Genomic DNA, 20,868 nt, shown 5'->3' on the forward strand with positions numbered 1-20,868 from the left:
TCTGGTTACAGCAAACTCCTTTTGAAGCCATAGGTGTGGGCTGAGAGAGAGGAAGCAATGTAGTAGGAGTAGGTGGCCGTAGGAATGTGAGCCATCGAACCATATGGCTTACTTGTATTGATAGGACCTGCTACAGACCCACCTTATATACCACTTCCACTTGGTGATAGAGTGAGGCTTCACTTAGCTGATTTTATGGTTTGGTGGATTAAATGATGACCAGTTAGTTTATGGTGGGAAACTCAGCTCATATCATCATCAGGTGTCCTTGGGGCAGGAGTTCTGTCTCCATAAAAGCCTGAGTATGTATTTTCAAGGGGAAAAATCAGCAACTGCTACTCATAGAGAGAAAATTAGCAGAAGAGACTGGTTTTGCTCCCAAACTCTAGTATTCTAAGGCATGATTCTTACAAAGGGCTTACTCTAGGCTTGTTACACAATCCCCTTTTATACTTGGGGAAATGAATCTCCAGGAATCACAGGGAGATCAGAGGCCACAGAGTTCCACAGATTAATGAATATCTTTCCTTTCATGTTTTTGTACTCAAATTATATTTCTTCCTAGCTAACATTTTTCCAATATTGATCATAGCAATTTATTGAATATATTTTCGCTCACCTTCCTCCAATGGGAATTATTGCCTTATTTACCTGTTATACCTCTGAAAACTAACAGATTTTTGATGTCTTTAAGGAGTTTGATGGAGATATTTTTCTTTACTCTTTTTAAATCAAACTACATCATTATAAAATAAAACACAGATATAAACCCTACTTCAAATCAAATATGTAGCATAATGAATTACCATAAGGCAAACACATTTGTAACTACCATTCAGGCCAGGAAAGAGAACTTCACCAACCTCCCTAGAAGTCTCTTATGTGGGCCCTGTCTCCATCATAACCCCTTTCACTTTATAAGTAACCATTACCTGGACTTTTATATCAGTTGCCCAGCTATGCATCCCTATGTACTATAGCTTAGTTCTGCTCATTTAATAAAAGTTGATATATCTTTATTTTAATTTGTATATTCCTGCTCCATCTCTTTCTTTTTCCTTACAGTTTATCTGTGGATGAACCCAGGCTTCTTATTTGTAGAGTTTTTCATAGGCTCGATTTTGCTGATTGCAATCTTATGGTTCATTTCATTGTGTTCCTCTGTATTTCCTGCAATGTGGTAGCTGGAATTTGAGGTTTGATCAGACTCAGGTGCAATTTCTTTGGCAAGATTATAGGTTTGTTTTTGCCATCAGGAAGCACATAACAGTTGTGTTGTCTTTTTGTAATATTAACAGTGGTTAACACTCAGTGCTTATATTCATTTAGTTATTGGAGTTTCTAAGATGATGATATTCCATTTTCACTTTTCTTTTTCATTTATCAGTTGGGATACCAAGAATTACTTTCCCTTATCTACTTCATATTTATTTTATTTTATTATTTTCGAGACAGAGTCTTGTTCTGTCACTCAGGCTGGAGTGATCCCAGCTCACTGCGACCTCCACCTCCTGGGTTCAAGTGATTCTTGTGCCTCAGCCTCCCAAGTAGCTGGGATTACAGGTGTAATCACCACCACATCCAGCTAATTTTTGTATTTTTAGTAGAGATGGGGTTTTACCATGTTGGCCAGGCTGGTCTTGAACTCCTGACCTCAAGTGATCCACCCACCTCCAAAAGAACCGGGATTACTTTTGGCATGAGCCACTGTGCCCAGCCCCTTGTTTAATTTTTGGCTACTCAGTGATATAGTTCATACAGAGAGACAAGATAAATATTTGATTCTTTTTATTCACCAGGTTTCAAAATAATAAGTTGGTTCTCTTTCATCCTCCAAAGGTTTATATACATACATGAACTTGTGGACTCAAGCATTTATAATGGGGTCCATTTAATTGCAGTTATCTTTTTGAAAACTCAAATTACTGCATATTTGGCCAGAGGAAGCCTTTGAAAGTTGGCTTCTGTTTGTTTTTCCTGGATATTATTCTTGGATGTCCTTTGTGGATATAAAACTCCCATGAACTGAAAAATCAAGAGCTACTTCTCCAGTTCAGGCCTTTCTCGAATTCATTTATGGCCTTAAATGACCAGGGAATATGTTTTGAAGAGTGGGGCACACCCTCTATAGAAAGGGAATACATGGTTTCTGTTTACAAATATTGCTGGCTTTGTCTTTAGAGACCAGAACGCTGGCTTCCTGTTGGGCCATTCTCCTCTGGAAATGAGATTGCTTCAACAGTGCTGTTCACCTTTTCCGGAAAGATCTGATATTAATAGTTTTCTCTAGAATAACTTATTCTTTTAGGAGGCATGTGCTCTTGTCAAATATCTGGAATAAAATTGAAAATAGTTGAAAACCTGCCTTTTAACATTTCCCCTTGAAATTTTCTATGCAATCCAGTAAAGATCTATAAATGAACTTTAGGAATAATATAATTAATCTTATTAAATGTAAGAGTGCCTCAGGCTTCTTTGCATGTGGTTAAGGGCTTGCATTAAAGTGAGCTGTGCCTTCAAAATGTAATTTCCCAACCTGACAGCAAGCTTATTAAATCCCTCCCATCTTAGTGACCTGCTTTTCCTTCAGCTCGAATGCTGTGTTTTCAGTTTTCATCTCTAACTCGGACAGTTCTGAACATTTTTACTCTCTTGTTTTTGTTACTGTGACAGTGACTTTATGGTAATAGGGATGTGAAGGTTTTTATGATGAAACATTGACAGGAGAAACAGAATTACCCATTACCTGAAACAGAATCACCCACAAGAAAGAATAAAGGTGATTCTGAAAAGCTTAGGACATCAACGTGTGTGACAATTTCTTTTGGCTTAGAGCATTCATGTTTACAGGCTGGGTAATATGAATTTTCACTTATAAGTTCTATTGCAGAAGACCCTTCCCTCTGCAAAGATGTGATTCTCTGGCTTTAAGTCTGTGGTCTGACATGTAGGTCCTCCACACACTTAACTTCTGTCCTCAGAAACACTTAGCAACTTCCTGTTGCCTGTTGGATTAAGTGTACACCTTTCACCGCGATTCCATTTTTACCTTTCCAGGCCCATCAGCCTGCCTTTTCTATGGACACCTCTTCAGATAAGCTATTTAGTTCAGTCTACTTTCTGGGTACACTCCACATTTTCCTACTTTGGTTTTTGCTCACACAGCTTCTTCTATCCAGAATGACCTTTTCTTTTATCTCTATCTGCAGAGATCCTATCATTATTTAAAAATTCCTCCTCCTCTATGACATCCTTCTGGATTCCTCCAAAGAAATGTCACTCCTCTGAATTCCCAGGCAATATCTCTATGAGAGTTTCTTTATGTTATTTTGCTATGTGGTTAGCTGTTGTTGCTACTATTTATGCGTTTGTCACCAGTCTGGGATGACAACCATACATCCAAATGTTGCTGGGACAGTCCCAGTTTATAGCTTTTGTCCCAGCACCTTGTCTGGTTAGCACCCCCTTTTACTCTCTCAATTTTCCTGGTTTGGACATGAATGAAATGGTCACCTTTGGAATAAGTGACCAAGGGCTGCATCATATTCATGTTTTAATCTCTGGTCACTTAACACAAGGAGCAGTGTAATTCACATATGGTGGGCAAAGGAATTAGCAGAAAAGAGACTGGCTTGTACTGGGGCAGGGACCACTTTGCCTGAGTCATTAGGAAGTGCTAACCAGATTAGTTTTGATTCCTCCCAGAGATCATCTTCCTAATGGCACTTTCCAGGGTGTATGATTTTCTCATCCGAATGCTGGATTCCCCTGGGGTTTAATAAACAATCCTTCCCAACATGAAGGCTGTGAGCATTGTTTCCCCGTCAGTGGCTAGTGCAGTTAGTTTCAAAGGAGCATACTGGGGCATTGTGTAGAATATTTAGTTCACATGTGAAAGACGCTTGCTTTATTTACTTGCATTCCTTTTATTAAAAAAATAGTACATAGGCATACTCCCTTCATTTTGCTACATTTACTTTCTTTCTCTTGCCTTCTTCCTGTTTATATACATAGACTCAAGTTTGTGTTTAAGATGTATGCAAAACTGTTCAGATTCTTTTCCTGAACCACTTTGAATATAGATTGAGGATATCATGATACTTCAGAAAATAAGGACATTTTTCTTTGTAAACACAATATCGTGACTACACCTAAGATAATAATTTCACAAAATAATCTCAAATATAGTCCATATTCAAATTTCCTCAAACTTGTTTGTGATCCAGAATCCATTTGATCAATTCCATCTCTCTGATTTCTTTTAATCTAGCTTGTTTCTCACCTGTTTTTGTTATATGTACATGGGTGGGGGGTAGCAACATGTATTATCAACATGTAATGTTTGACATCCTTTCCCCTCATCCTATTCCAAAAAGACTTTTGCCTTTTTCTACTCAGCTTCTTTCTCCACCCTTCCTCTAAACAGAATTCCATCTTTGCCAGATTTGCTCCCAGGTTTTTAGAGGTCAGCAGTGAAGAATCTGGAGATGGGTCAAAGCGCTGGAGTAATGAAGAGAAGGGAGGAGAGGGGTGTGCTTTAGAGTGACGTTGGGGCTTTAGAAAGGCCAACATTTCTCCCACCTGAACTCAGCTGCTGTAAGACCTGAGGGGGTAGGAGAGGAGTTCAAGGAGCTTTTAAGAAGTATTGCTATGGGATGATCCAAGATGGCCAGATGGGAACAGCTCCAGACTGCAGTTCCAGCAGGAACAATACAGAGGATGAGTGCCCACTGCATTTCCAAACAAATTTTCACTGCCCACAGACCAGGAGAGTCCCAGGCCGAAAAGCACCATGAGTTTCTAGCACAGCAGTTTCAGCCAGTGCCGGGTTGGCATACAGAAACTCATACAAATCTGGGCGGCCATTTCAACTGGCCCTGGAACTCCTGGGAGACAGAGCTGCCCATTCAACTGAAAAGGGAGGGGGCACAGAAGGCAGCCAGGTGATTTGGCTTGGCAGGTACCACCCCCACAAAACAAGCAATCTGAAACGCTCTGGATTGAGAGTTTCACAGCAAGTGCAGCTGGACCCAGGATGGTCCAGCTTAGTCGGGGGAAGGGTGACTACCACTACTGAGGCAGTCCGCCACTACTGAGGCAGTTCACACAACAGCTGGGCAGAGCCTGTGGCAGCTCAGCAATGCCTCTGCTGGTAGACTGTGACTAGACTACTCCGTGAGGGGCAGGACATCTATGAAAAAAGGCAGCAGCATGACAGGAACTTATAAATAAAGCCAACCTTCCTAGGACAGAGCACCTGGGAAAAGAGTCAGTTATGAGTTCTGCTGCAGCAGACTTAAAAGTACCTGCCCTGCAGCTCTACACGGAACAATTGAGCTCCCAGCACAGCACTTGAGCTCCTATAAGGGACATACTGTCTCCTCAAGCAGCTCCCTGACCCACATATACCCAAAGAGACACCTCATAAAGGAGACCTCTGGCCGACATCTGGCAGGTATCCTTCTGGAATGAAGATAACAGAAGAAAAAGCTGGCAGCAACCCTTACTGTTCTGCAGTCTCCACAGGTGATCCCCAGGCAAGCAGGGTCTGGAGTCCAGCAGTCCTGCAGCAGAGGGGCCTGACCGTTGGAAAACTAAGAAACAAAAAGAAATAACTTCATCATCAACAAAAAGGATGTCCACTCAGAGACCCCATCTGAAAGTCACCGACTACAAAGGCCACAGGTAGATAAGTGCAAAAAGGATCACAACTCCTCACCATCTGGGGAACAAAGATGGATGGAGAATGAATCTGATAAATTGACAGAAACAGGCTTCAGAAGGTGGGTAATAACAAACTTCTCAGAGCTAAAAGAACATGTGCTAACTCAATGCGAAGAAACAGAACCTAGAAAAAAGGGTTAGATGAGATGCTAACTAGAATAAACAGTTTAGAGAAGAATATAAACAACTTGATGGAGCTGAAAAACACAGTACGAGAACTTTGAGAATCGTACACAAGTTTCAGTAGCTGAATCGACCAAGCAGAAGAAAGGATATCAGAGATTGAAGATCAACTCAATGAAATAAGAAGGCAAGAATAGAGAAAAAAGAGTTAAAAGAAATGAATAAAGCCTCTAAGAAATACCAGACTATGTGAAAAGACCTAATCTACGTTTGATAGGTGTATCTGAATGTGTCAGAGAGAATGAGTCCAAGCTGGAAAACACTCTTTAGGATATTGTCCAGGAGAATTTCCCCAACCTAGCAAGGCAGGCCACCATTCAAATCCAGGAAATATAGAGAACACCACAAAGATAATCCTCAAGAAGAGCAACCCCAAGGCGCATTCAGCAGGGTTGAAATGAAGGAGAAAATGCTAAGGGCAGCCAGAGAGAAAGGCCGGGTTACCCACAAAGGGAAGCCCATCAGACTCACGGTGGATCCCCCAGCAGAAACCCTATAAGTCAGAAGAGAGTGGGGGCCAATTTTCAACATGCTTAAAGAATTTTCAACATAGAATTTCATATCCAACCAAACTAAGCTTCATAAGCAAAGGAGAAAGAAAATCCTTTATGGACAAGCAATTGCTGAGAGATTTTATCACCACCAGGCCTGCCTTACAGGAGCTCCTGAAAGAAGAACTAAACAAGGAAAGGAACAGCCAGTACCAGCCACTCCAAAAACATACCAAATGGTAAAGACCATCGATACAATGGAAAAAAATGCATCAACTAACAGCCAAAACATCCAGCTAGCATCAAAATGGCAGGATCAAATTCACACTAACAATATTAACCTTAAATGTAAATGGGCTAAATGCCCCAAACAAAAGACACAGATTGGCAAATTGGATAAAAAGTCAAGACCCATCAGTGTGTTGTACTCAGGAAAGCCATCTCACGTGCAAGGACACATATAGGCACAAAATAAAGTGATGGAGGAAGATTTATCAAACAAATAGAGAGCAAAAAAATTAAAAAGCAGGAGTTGCAATCATAGTCTCTGATAAAATAGAATTTAAACCAACAAAGACCAAAAGAGACAAAGAAGGGCATTACATAATGGTAAAAGAATCAATGCATCAAGAAGAGCTTGCAATTCTAAATATATATTCACCCAATACAGGAGCACCCAGGTACATAAAGCAAGTTCTTAACTACCTACAAAGAGACTTAGACTCCCACACAATAAGAGACTTTAACACTCCACTGTCAATATTAGACAGATCAATGAGACAGAAAAGTAACAAGGATATCCAGGACTTGAACTCAGATCTGGACCAAGTGGACCTAATAGTCATCTACAGAAATCTCCACCCCAAATCCACAGAATATACATTCTTCTTAGCACTGCATTACAACTACTCTAAAATTGACTACATAATTGGAAGTAAATCACTCCTCAGCAAATGCAAAAGAATGGAAACCATAATAGTCTCTCAGACCACAGGGCAATCAAATTAGATCTCAGAATTAAGAAACTAACTCAGAAACTGCATAGCTTCATGGAAATGGAACAACTGGCTCTTGACTGTTGACTGGATAAACAATGAAATGAAGGCAGAAATAAAGATGTTCTTTGAAACCAAGGAGAACAAAGATACAATGTACCAGAATCTCTGGGACACATATAAAGCAGTGTCTAGAGGGAAATTTACAGCAATAAATGCCCACATGAGAAGCAAGGAAAGATCTAAAATCCACACCCTATCATCAATATTGAAAGAGCTAGAGTAACAAGATAAAAAAAATGCAAAAGCTAGCCGAAGACAAGAAATAACTAAGAGCAGAACTGAAGGAGATAAAGACACAAAAACCCTTCAAAAAATCAGTAAATCCAGGAGTTGGTTTTTCGAAAAGATCAACAAAATAGACCGCTGGCCAGATTAATAAAAAAGAAAAGGGAGAAGAATCAAATAGATGCAATAAAAAATGATAAAGGGGATATCACCACTGATTTCACAGAAATACAAACTACAATCAGAGATTACTATAAACAACTCTATGCACATAAACCAGTAAACCTGGAAGAAATGGATAAATTCCTGGACACTTGCACCCTCCCAAGCCTAAACCAGGAAGAAGTCAAAACCTTGAATAGACCAATAATAAGGGCTGAAGTTGAGGCAGCAATTAATAGCCTACCAACCAAGAAAAGTCTACGTCCAGACAGGTTCACAGTTGAATTCTACCAGACATACAAAGACGAGCTGGTACTATTGGTTCTGAAACTATTCCAAACAATTCAAAAAGAGGGAATCCTTCCCAAATCATTTTATGAGACCAACATCATCCTGATACAAAAACCCAGAAGAGACTCAACAAAAAAAACTTCAGGCCAATATCCACGATGAACATAGATGCAAAAGTCTTCAATAAAATACTGGCAAATTGATTGCAACAGCACATCAAAAAGCTTATCCATCATGATCAAGTAGGCTTCATTCCAGTGATGCAAGGCTGGTTCAACATATGCAAGTCTATAGATGTAATCCACCACATAAACAGAACCAAAGACCGGAACCCCATAATTATCTCAATAGATGCAGAGAAGGCCTTTGACAAAATTCAGCAGGGCTTTATGCTAAAAAGCTATCCGTAAACTAGGTATCAAAGGAACATATCTCAAAACAATAAAAGCTATTTATGATGAACCTGCAGCCAATATCATACTGAATGGGCAAAGTGGAAGCATTCCCTTTGAAATCTGGCACTAGACAAGGTTGCCATCTGTCACCACTCCTATTCAATATAGTATTGGAAGTTCTATCCAGAGCAATTAGGCAAGAAAAAAAGGTGGGGGTATTCAATTAGAAAAAGAGGAAGTCGAATTGTCTCTATTTGCAGATGACATGATTATATATTTAGAAGACCCTATCATCTCAGCCCAAAATCACCTTAAACTGATAAGCAACTTCAGCAAAGTCTCAGGATACAAAATCAATGTGCAGAAATCACAAGCATTTCTATACACTAATAACAGACTAATAGAGAGCTAAATCATGAGTGAACTCCCATTCACAGTTGCTACAAAGAGAATAAAATACCTAGGAATACAACTAACAAAGGATGTAAAGGACCTCTTCAAGGAGAACTACAAACCACTGCACAAGGAAATAAGAGAGGACACAAACAGATGGAGAAATATTCCATGCTCATGGTTAGGAAGAATCAATATCATGAAAATGGCCATATTGTCCAAAGTAATTTATAGATTCAATGCTATCCCCATGAAGCTACCAATGATCTTCTTCACAGAACTGGAAAAAACATCTTAAACCTCATATGGAGCCAAATGGGAGCCTGCATAGCCAAGACAATCCTAAGCAAAAAGAAGAAAGCTGGAGGGTTCATGCTACCTGATTTCAAACAATAGTACAAGGCTACGGTAATCAAAACAGCATAGTACTGGTACCAAAACAGAGATATAGACAAATGGAACAGAACAGGGGCCCTGGAGGCAATGCCACACATCTACAACCATCCGATCTTTGATAAACCTGACAAAAACAAGCAATGGGGAAAGGATTCCCTGTTTAATAAATGGTGTTGGGAAAACTGGCTGGCCATATGCAGAAAGCAGAAAGTTGACTCCTTCCTAACACCTTACACTAAAATTAACTCCAGAAGGATTAAAGACTTAAGCATAAGACCTAACAGCATAAAAACCCTAGAAGAAAATCTAGGCAAAACCATTCAGGACATAGGCACAGGCAAGGACTTCATGACCAAAACACCAAAAGCATTGGCAACAAAAGCCAAAATAGACAAATGGGACCTAATTAAACTCCAGAGCTTCTGTACAGCAAAAAACAAACAAACAAAAACAATCATTAGAGTAAACCCGCAACCAACAGAATGGGAAAACATTTTTACAATCTACCCATCTGACAAAGGGCTAATATCCAGAATCTACAAAGAACTAAAACAGATTTACAAGAAAAAAAAAACCATCCAAAAGTGGGTGAAGGATATGAACAGACACTTTCAAAAGAAGACATATATGAGGCCAATGAACATATAAAAAATGCTCATCATTGATTATTAGAGAAATGCAAATCAAAACCACATTGAGATACCACCTTATGCCAGTTAGAATGGTGATCATTAAAAAATTGGGAGACAACAGATGCTGGAGAGGATGTGGAGAAATAGGAACATTTTACACTGTTGGTGGGAGTGTAAACTAGTTCAACCATTGTGGAAGACTGTGTGTTGTTTCCTCAAGGACTTAGAAATAGAAATTCCATTTGATCCAGCAATCCCATTACTGGGTATATGTCCAAAGGATTATAAATCATTCTAATATAAAGACACATGCACACTTATGTTCATAGAAGCACTGTTTACAAAAGCAAAGACCTGGAACCAACCTAAATGCCCATTGACGATAGACTGGACAAGGAAAATGTGGCACATATACACCATGAAATACTATGCAGCCATAAAAAGTGATGAGTTTGTGTCCTTTGTAGGGACATGTATGAATCTGGAAGCCATCTCTCTCAGCAAACTGACACAAGAACAGAAAATCAAACACCACATGTTGTCACTCATAGGCAGGTGTTGAACAATGAGGACACATGGACACAGGGAGGGGAGCATCACACACACTGGTGTCTTTTGCGAGGAGGCTGAGGGAGAGGCAGTGGGGGTGAGGAGGGCGGCAGGTCAGGGAGGGATAGCATGTGGAGAAATGCCAGATATAGGTGATGGGGGGATGAAGGCAGCAAACCACATTGCCATGTGTGTACGTATGCATCAATCCTGCATGATTTGCACATGTACCCCAGAACCTAAAGTACAATAAAAAAAAAATTATTCCTGTGGGTTATGTATTGGATCCTCTTTAGTATTCTTCATGGACCAGTAGGATTCAAGGGCCTGGCACTGATGGCTCACACCTGTAACCCCCTTGCTTGAGGAAACCATGGTGGAAGGATTGCTTGAGGCTAGGAGTTCTAGACCAGCCTGGTCAACATAGCCAGAAACCATCTCTATAAAAAGTTTAAGACTATTAGTTGGACATGGTGGCATGCACCTATACTCCCAGCTACTTGGGAGGCTAAGGCTGAAGTATTCCTTGAGCCCAGGAGTTGGAAGCTATAGTGAACTATGATGGTGCCACTGCATTCCAGCCTGGGCTATATTGTGAGACCCTGTCTTTAAAAAGATAAATCAATCAATCAATAGTACAAGTAAAATTATTCTTATTAGTTACTTTTGGACTGCATTTCCCTGAATATGAACTTCCCTTGTGGAATATCTAGGCTTTCTGGGCAGCCAGCATTTATTTGATCTTATATGCTCCTTTCCTTCTAAAGGAGAAAGTGTTAACATTGATAGGGAGAGAAACTTTCTTATGGTGATAGTCTGAAGACTTAGGAAGTCTTAAGAGGATTTTAGCAGATCACAGAAATTTATCATACAAATTGGGTCACTTTTGTTGGTGAAATATTTATAGTGAGTATGAATATACTAGTGAAATAATTATTCCAGGAAAATAGGCTTAAACCACAATGGTGTCAGGCAAACCAAGACATATAGTCACTTTGGTTATAGACCCCTGTTGTTTTCACTGCAACTTGTCTTCTACAAATGGAAAAACGTTATAAAGAAACATAATGGAAAAATGCATGCATATACACTGCCACATCTAAGTAATAGATTGAACTACATAAAGCTCCCCTGCAAAAGCAGCAATTTCATTGGTTTCATCCTAATATGAGAAGATGTCCATGATTTCAAAATTTTCATATGTCTTCAGTTTATTAATTTAATGGCAAACTATTTGAGAAAAAGAAACATACACTTTTCATTCTATCATTCAGTGTTTTTTTTTTTTTTGGCTAGATTTTTTTTGTTCATTCATCAGACATTTACTGAGTACCTATAACAGGCATGTGCTAGGCTAGACACTGGGAATAGACCAGTGGCACAGTGAGGGTGCCTGGTACTTTAGAGCAATGCCATGTATTTGCACCCTTTTCCCTATTCCAGCTAGAATTTGAAGGTGAATAAAAAAGCATAGTAGGTTCATGTTTATTATTTGATGTTGAAAAATCTAACATGCAGATTGAAGTACAAAATTATTTTGCTTCCTGATATGGTTTGGCTGTGTCCCCACCCACATCTTATCTGGAATTATACACCCATAATCCACATGTGTCATAATCCCCGTGGACCCAGTGGGAGGTAATTGAATCATGGGGGCAATTGCCCCCATGCTGCTGGTTTTTTGATAATGAATGAGTTCTCACAAGATCTGATGCTGGTTTTTTTCCTTTTTTTTTTTTTTTTTTTGAGATGGAGTCTTGCTCTGTCACCAGGCAGGAGTGCAGTGGGGCAATCTTGGCTCACTGCAACCTCCGCCTTCTGGGTTCAAGTGATTCTTCTGCCTCAGCCTCCTCAAGTAGCTGGAACTACAGGTGCACATCACCATGCCCAGCTAATTTTTGTATTTTTAGTAGAGATGAAGTTTTACCATGTTGGTCAGGATGGTCTCAATCTCTTGATCTTGTGATCCACCCACCTTGGTCTCCCAAAGTGCTGGGATTAAAGGCGTGAGCCACGGGGCCTGGCCAGATCTGATGGTTTTATAAGGGGCTTTTTCTCCCTTTTGTTCATAATTCTTCCTGCCAGTGTGCCAAGAAGGGTGTGTTTGCTTCCACTTCCACCATGATTGCAAGTTTTCTGAGGCCTCCCCAGCCCTGCAGAACTGTGAGTCAATTAAACTTCTTTCCTTTATATATTACCCAGTCTCAGATATATTCATATAGCAGCTGTGAGAATGGACTAATACAGCAAATTGGTACTGGCTGTGAGGCACTGCTGTAAAGTTACCCGAAAATGTGGGAACCACTTTGGAACTGGGTAATAGGCAGAGGTTGGAACAGTTTGGAGGGCTCAGAAGATAAGAAGATGTGGAAAAGTTTAAAACTTCCTAGAGACTTGTTGCATGGCTTTGACCAAAATGCTGATAGTGATATTAACAGTGAAGTCCAGGCTGAATTAGTCTTAGATGGAAATCGGGAACTTGTTGGGAACTGGAGTAAAGGTTCCTTTTGCTATGCAAAGAAACTGGTGGCATTTTGCCCCTGTCCCAGAGATCTGTAGAACTTTGAACTTGAGAGAGATGATTTAGGATATCTGGCAGAAGAAATTTCTTAGCAGAAAGCATTCAAGAGGAAGCAGAGTATAAAAGTTTGGAAAATTTGCAGCCTGATAATGCAATAGAGAAAATCTATTTTTGTGGGGGAGAAATTCAAGCCTGCTGCCCACATTGGCATAAGTAATGAAGAGCCAAGTGTTAATCACTGGGACAGTGGGGAAATGTCTCCATGGCATATCAGAAACCTTCACAGCAGCCCCTCCCATCAAAGGCCTGGAGGCCTAGGAGGGAAAAATGGTTTTGTAGGCCAAGCCCAGGCCCCCCTGCTCTGTGCAGCCTTGGGACATGGTGCCCTGCATCTCACTTCTCAGCTGTTTCAGCTCCACTTGTGGCTAAAAGGGGTCAATGTACAGCTCAGGCTGTTGCTTCAGAGGGTGCAAGCCCCAAGATTTCACATGGTATTGGGCCTTCAGGTGCACATAAGTCAAGAATGAAGGTTTGGGAACCTCTACCTAGATTTCAGAGGATGAATGGAAACACCTAGATGTCCAGGCAGAAGTTTACTACAGGGGCAGAGGCCTCATGGAGAACTTCAGCTAGGGCAGTGCAGAAGGGAAATGTGGGATCAGAGCCCCCACACAGAGACCCCACTGGGGCACTGACTAGTGGAGCTATGAGAAGAGAGACACCATTCTCCAGACCTCAGAATAGTAGGTTCACTGACAGCTTGCACTGTGTGCCTGAAAAAGCCACAGGCACTCAACACCAGCCTCTGAAGGAAGCTGACAGGGGGGCTGTACCCTGCAAAGCTACAGAGGTGGAGCTGCCCAAGGCCATGGGAGCCCACCTCTTGCATCATTGTGACCTGGATGTGAGACATGGAGTCAAAGGAGATTATTTTGGAGCTTTAACATTTAATTTCTGCCTTGTTGGATTTCAGACTTCCATGGGGCCTTTAATCCCTTTGTTTTGGACACTTTTTCCTATTTGAAATGGGTGCATTTACCCGATTACTGTACCTATATTATATCTAGGAAGTAATAACTTGCTTTTGATTTTACGGGCTCATAGGTAGAAGGGACGTGCCTTGTCTTAGATGAGACTTTGGACTTGGACTTTTGTATTAATGGTGGAATGACTTGAGACTTTGAGGGATGGTTGGAAAGGCATAATTGTGTTTTGAATTGTTAGGATATGAGATTTGAGACGGGCCAGGGATGGAATGTTATGGTTTGGCTGTATTCCCTACCCAGATCTCATCTTGAATTGTAGTTCCCATGTGTTGTAGGTGGGACCCAGTGCAAGGCAGTTGAATCATGAGTGTGGTTACCCTTATGCTGCTCTCATGATAGTTAGTGAGTTCTTACAAGATCTGATGGTTTTATAAGGGGCTTTTCCCCCTTTTGCTCATACTTCTTCCTGCTGCTGGTGTGAGGAAGAATGTGTTTGCTTTTCCTTCTACCATAATTCTAAGCTTCCTGAGGCCTCCCCAAGCCTGCAGAACTGTGAGTTGATTAAACCTCTTTCCTTTATAAATTGCCCAGTCTCAAGTATGTCCTTATAGCAGTGTGAGAATAGACTAATATACTGCCATTTTTGTGGCACCCTTCAAAATTTATACCTGCAGACATATGTTACCCCTCTGCATACCTGTCATTACACTTAAGGATCTGTGCCTCAAAGATAGAACATGGTTTTTGCCCATGAGAAGTTTGTAGTCTAGCAGAAAAAAGAATATGATGGAAATGCATTAGACATCATGGGTGCTCCAATTTAACTCTGTTCAGGGCACAGCTGAGTTACCAAGGAGGCAGTGGTCTTTTCTACCTGCATGGTGGGGGACAACAAACAGAAAATTATGTACAGAGGGAGTAGGGCTGGAGCTACCACTCATTGATTTTTAAACTTTTATTGAGTGTTAGGCACTGTGCTAGCCTCTGGAGATGAACTTTGAACCTGAAACATCTCTACTTTACAGAAGTGAGTATTCATTGAGGATGATGAGCTTTGAAATAATAACCTCATTATTAAATATATAACCATCAAAGTGATAAATGCAATGAAGGAAAAGAATAGTGAACTGCAGAACATGTAGCAAAGACCAGATTTCCTTTTGAGGTGGGAGTCACAGGAGGTCTCACTGAGAGAGTCACATTGACCCTGAGTCACATAATGAACCCCAAGAATGAGCTCAAGTTAGGTGAGTGAAGAGTATCTAGCGAGGAGCCTCCATATTGAAATGTCTCCACTGAGGAGGGAAGCAGAACCTGCAGAGGGCTGGCATAGCTGCACTCAAGCCCAGGAGGAGGGTAGTGTCAGGCTGAGAGAGAAGCAGGTGACAGGTCATACAGGGCCCAGGGAAGATCTTTTTCCCTTGAGAAAACAAATTATCAGATGGATTCTTTTGGAGTTGGGATGAGGAGTGGTTGGTTTATTAGGACATGGAGAACAAAGTATCCTGATAATTGGAAAACAAAGCAACTTGACAAGGCTAAAATATGAGGTGTGAAGGAGAACATCATACATCATGGTGAATTTTGAGTTGTTCTTAGAAGCAACAGGGAGACATTGAAGGGTGAGTATGATCAGAGGGGTGATATATTGAAAGCGTATTTGAGAAAGAGAAATCTCAAGAATGAATGAATTACCTGAAGATGCTGAAGGCTGGAGGATCTTGCAATTGTCCAATAGGTAGAAGACGAAGGCTTGATCTAAGGCAATGGAAACAGGGTGGAGACTAGAAGACAAAGGTGCCCAGTAGGCCCTATCTACATGATTTGGTTATTGATGAGAAAAGGAGGAAGAGGAGTATCAAATAGTATTCAGGCTCCTGGCTATGCGATGAATGGAAAAGGATAGCAAGAGAAGGAATAGTTTTGAGCAATCGATGGTTTTGACTTGCTCCTGGTAAGTTGGATTCGTACCCAATAAATGATAAGGGAAATCCAGCCTGATGTTACATAAGCAACTGATTAGTTCAGGTTGCCTGGGCTTGAAGAGGTTCTCTCTGAATATTTTTGATCTATTAACATGGTATTTGTAAGTGAGTTGAAAGCATGTAAACTATAAAGGAGTGCTTGCATTTTACAATTGATGGATTGCTTTATTTGGAGTTATGCAATATGACAAGCCTTATGACAGGCTTTTTGTGTGTATGTTTGAGAGACATTTGACTGCCACAGTTTTGAAAATGTGGTATTTCTGGTATGTTTAGATTGTGGGTTTTCAAAAACCGTTAAATATTACAATTAGACTTGTTGTGTTCTTTTTTCCCATTAGTTTCCCATGAAATGTGCAAGTATAACATCTGGCATTCCTTTGTGTAAGAACTCTGGCAAAAGAGCAACAAGGATTAGATTCAGCACATGTCAAATCATCCAGTTGTAATATTTTCATCTAGAGTTGAATCTGAAGCTGGGTGAAACGGCTGTGTCAAGAGGAGTCCTGCGTAATGTCACAGAGGGTCCACTTAGGAGAATTCCTTTTATGGTTGGGGCATTCTTGAGATGCCTGGAATGGCCCATCTGTATGGTATCATCGAGATGGAATCATAGAGAGGACGGGTCAAGGCAGACGACAAGATCTACACAGCACTTCTTTTCTATTATTTGTCAGACTAGACCCCTGCTTAGCTGATAATGGCAGATCTTCCTTCTTCACTTCATTTTTCTATGGCAAATCCTTGATCTCATAACTGGAAAGTCCCTTTCCTAGCTTGAAGGCCATATATTCTTAGAGCTGGAAGGGAGCTCGATAACTCTTTTAATTCAAATCCCTGGCATTTTTGCAGATGAAAAAAATAAGACAGAGGTTATGCAATTTGGCGAAAGTTAGTCTGTAAGATACTCAACTCCCTGCCCCTGCTAGATCCCCCTTCAGAATGAGCAGCCTCTCTCCTCCTTGTATTTTATTTTTAACTTTTTTTTGGTCAGAAATCAAAGACTCTTCATTCACTTTATAAAAGTCATCTGACTCATTTGAGAGTAAAAAAGAGATGTTTTTCTCTGAAAACTTATTTTTGTTTTATTCTAAATGAGTTTTTGTTCTAACCCAGTGTGATTCCTGTCTATTCTGAGAGAGCTTTCATGGCACAGTATGACATCTCTCTAATGGCCAGTGTTGCCTAGTTGGACTTCAGTATAATGGTTACAGCAAAACCTATGTGCATCATCTCTAAATTCAGGAAAGAACAGATGCTAGAAACTGTGGTCAGCGTGTACTGCCTGGGCCTTTAGGGTGGGTGATGCTAGAAACTTCTTTAGAAGCAGCTATTTATTCAAATGAAATGTTTGAAAGGATCTTTGCTTTTTTTAAATGACAAATCTCATCCCTTTGCCCTAGGACCAAGCACCCCATGACTAGGGAGTGTCAATGGGACTTGGTTGCCACTGAAGGGAGGATGTGTGATGGGGTGGGTGATACCTGGAGCACTGGCCCAGTCAAGGGAAAGAATGAGAGTTTTAAAAATGAGTTGTGAGGAGGAAGAGGACAAGAACCATGTAGTGCTTACCATTTACTGGCTTGGATCTGGGGAAATGGATTTACCGGCAGCCTCTTTCCCAGGAATCACAATGACTACACAATTCTAGCTTTCTCTCCATACCTTCCCCCAGCAGAAAAGAATGGTTTCTGGTCTTGGACGTGTGGGAGGGGTGGTAAGTATTGCTCTAGTTCATCATGTTAACTATGTTCTGAGACTCTGCAGGCTTGGCTTAGAAAGCCAAAAGCCTTTGCTTTGCTTCTGCTGGAACCTGTTTTCTGTGAGGTAGTGGACACTGCAAGATCCTGTTTCTGAAAAGAAAAGGGTCTGGAGGATGAGCCCCGGGGGGAAACATCAATACTAGCTCGAAACAGAATCCCCTTACATTGTAAGAGCTCAGTTAGAGAAAAACAGGGTCTGTAGAGTGTGGTGTTCTCAATCTGAACCATTTCCAAGAGCTGCGAGAGAGCGCTGTTATCTGAGCTAAGCACATGGAATGATGAAAATTGCATCCTGGTGGATTTTCCCCAAGTCTTTGGAAGAAACATAAATCTCTTCTTGCTATTGAAAAGCTTAATGCTTTACTGAAATGATCATAGAATACTGGATCATTCTCATTTCTGTGGGGACTCAGATGTTTGTGCCGGGCGTCTCTGTCCCTTTGAGACACACCCTCCCCATTTTCCACACTCTTCTGGATCCAGGGAGACTAGTCTCCATGGGTCCCATCAATGGGCTCCCCTGGACTCTGGTTTCTATTTGGATTTGGCCAATGGGAGGCCCCTGCATCATCACCTCTTGGTGGTTCCCTTAACCCTGTTTGCAAATAATCCCCTGCTTTAAAGCTCCCATTTGAGTGTGTCGTCTTTTTTCTGCTGGGACCCGGTACAAGTTCATCATCTAATTCTGTATGTCCATTTTACAGATGAGGAAACTGAATCACAGAGAGGGCTGTGGCTTTCATGGTTGTGTCCCTTTCCTCCTTGTGTTCCCAGACATGGTTGGGTATTTCCAACCTGAGATCCTGAGTCCTAGAGTGCTGGATGGGAATTAGGAGACCTCTGGCACTCCCATCCTCTCTACTTCAATGTGACGGCACATGCCTAAGAAACTTCTATTTATCAAAAAACTGCATCCTTAAAAATGGCATTTTAATAGACAAAAAAGTAGGGAGAAGAGTCTTTGCTGAGAGGGCACTGTCATCCACTGGGCTAGCAAAAGGTCAGAAGGTGTCTCTTTCCTCACAGTGGAGGCACCTGGTGCCAGGGCTTGGCTAGAGGCCTGTGGGCTGATTGACCTCAACCTACCTCAGCCTAGTGCCCTGGGCTCCCACCTCCCCTTTTCACTGTGTAAGGAGGTGGAGTGTGTGGTCATGCCTCTGACCACAGGTGAGTCAATGAGAGAGAGAGAGAGAGAGAGAGAGAGAGAGAGAGAGAGAGAGAGAGAGAGAGAGAGAATGAATTTGTATTCTTCCTTTATTAACTTTCCTAAGTTTTCTGAAGAGTCCTTTTTGAACTCTCATATTTCTAAGACATAGTTTTTGTTTTTTTTTTTCTGTACATTTTAATACTCTGATACCGCAGGTGTGATGTGAAACCAAAAGCACCTTTTATTGTAATTGGTCAGGTGGTAGTTGCGTTGTAGTTGCAATGCCTGTGCATGTGTGAAGTTGGTAACTCCGGTCACCTGACCAGACAATGGAAACCTCTCTCGTTTCAGTCAGTGATCCACTGAATGACCATTTGAGGGAGGAATGTATGGCTTAGGTATTGCCTGAAATTTTCTGCTGACACCTTTTAGTAAGATTTACTTGCCAACATCAACACTTGTGGAAAGATGCCAGCAGCTTAGAAGAAAGTCCCAAATATGACACTTGAGTGTGCTTTTAAAAAAATGCCACATCACTAATGCTTTTTGTGGAACAGAGAACAATATTGTTCGGTTAATACTGTGGTTCTGAATGTGAATACATAAGCCAATTTATTTCACTTATATTGTTATATTTTCCTTTTTTATGGGCATCATAAAAATCCATGTATATGTCTAATAGAGCTCTTTTAATATGTATAAAATAAAAATTTTAAGGTTAGCATTGTATCACACTATAATGTGCTACCACTTCTTTCTTTATAATTGGTATATAAAATAGTATTGTTTCTATAATCAGTGAGTCCTAATTAATGAAATATGGTAGGAAGGTTATTAAATTATCAGCATGAATCAAAAGATGAGTTGGAAAGCTAAGGACTGAGGATGGCTCTATTAATTCTTTTGCTCAATAAATATTTATTAAATGTCTTCTGTGAGACCAGTCCTGGGCTAGGCATTGAGGATCCAGCTGTGAAAGACACAGATGTGATCTATGAACTTACAGGGAATAAAAGAAATACTGAAACACGTTAGTATATATGATGCTACAAAAGAAAAAGTGCAGTCTTCTTTGGGAGTGTCAATCAATGAGCTCAAGATGGTCAAGTGCAGCAGATGGCCTGACTGGAGAAGCGACACTTAAGTGGAGAATGGAAGAACACGGAGGGAGTTAATGAGGTGGAGGTGAGTGGGGAAGGAGAAAAGGTGGTCCTGGGTGAGGGAGCAGTATGTATGAATGCTGGGAGCTGGCAAGGGGCGAGGAGGAACTGCAGGAAGTCTGAAGTAGCTGGAGCTCAGGCAATGGTACAGAGATGAGAGATGAGGCTAGAGAACTAGGCAGATGTTAAATGATGAAGTGCCTTAGATGTCATGGCATGGAGTTCGGCTTTTATCCACAGGTAAGGAGAAAATTGTGGAAAGGGTTTCAGGCGAAGAGTGTTAGGCTTAAATATTAGAATGATCACTCTGATTCCTGTGCAGAACCAAGTGCTGTATCTCCAAGATGAATCAAGCATGGTAGTAGTCATACTCACTGATCAGAGGCATGGAAGTGGGATGAGCAGATAGCAAATGATACAAGGGAATCCTGGAGCAAGCAATAATCCCCATCACTGATTGCATTCTGCAGATAGTATATTCTGATTATAGAAACGATACTATTTTATATACCAGTAATAAAGAAATAGCGGCATATTAAACTGTGGTACAATAAAGACTTAAAATTTTTATTTTAACATATTAAGAGAACCCTATTAGATGTATTTAAACTTTGTAATTACTTTTTCTTAGTTCCTGATAAGCTAAGACAGTAACTTCATTTTTGACAGAGTGATTTCTTCTGACTTGAGCCTGCAGTGTGCTGTGAGATCCACTACCAGGTAAATATAGAACAAGTTTTTCTTAGGTTTATGTGTGTCTTAGAGAATCTTGAGAGAAAGTGTTGTTTATAAACCTAATATTCTATT

General features: G+C 40.8%; 1 protein-coding gene across 15 annotated transcripts in view; it reads left to right on the forward strand.

Annotated features, from left to right (window-relative positions):
• NCALD (neurocalcin delta) overlaps positions 1 to 20,868 on the forward strand; it is a 471,461-nt gene that overhangs the window by 93,135 nt on the left and 357,458 nt on the right. For 4 of the 15 annotated variants that reach the window (XM_078353435.1, XM_078353442.1, XM_078353432.1 and 1 more), the window contains exon 2: positions 20,731 to 20,781. The exons of 10 other annotated variants lie outside the window; for them this stretch is intronic. The gene's annotated coding sequence lies outside the window, so the exon portion shown is untranslated. Of the gene's footprint in view, positions 1 to 17,420; positions 17,709 to 20,730; positions 20,782 to 20,868 lie in introns of those variants that run through there. One more of the 15 variants, XM_078353434.1, reaches the window with a different exon arrangement.

Source organism: Callithrix jacchus, chromosome 16 (assembly GCF_049354715.1).
Source record: "Callithrix jacchus isolate 240 chromosome 16, calJac240_pri, whole genome shotgun sequence".
NCBI classification, from domain to species: domain Eukaryota; kingdom Metazoa; phylum Chordata; class Mammalia; order Primates; family Cebidae; genus Callithrix; species Callithrix jacchus.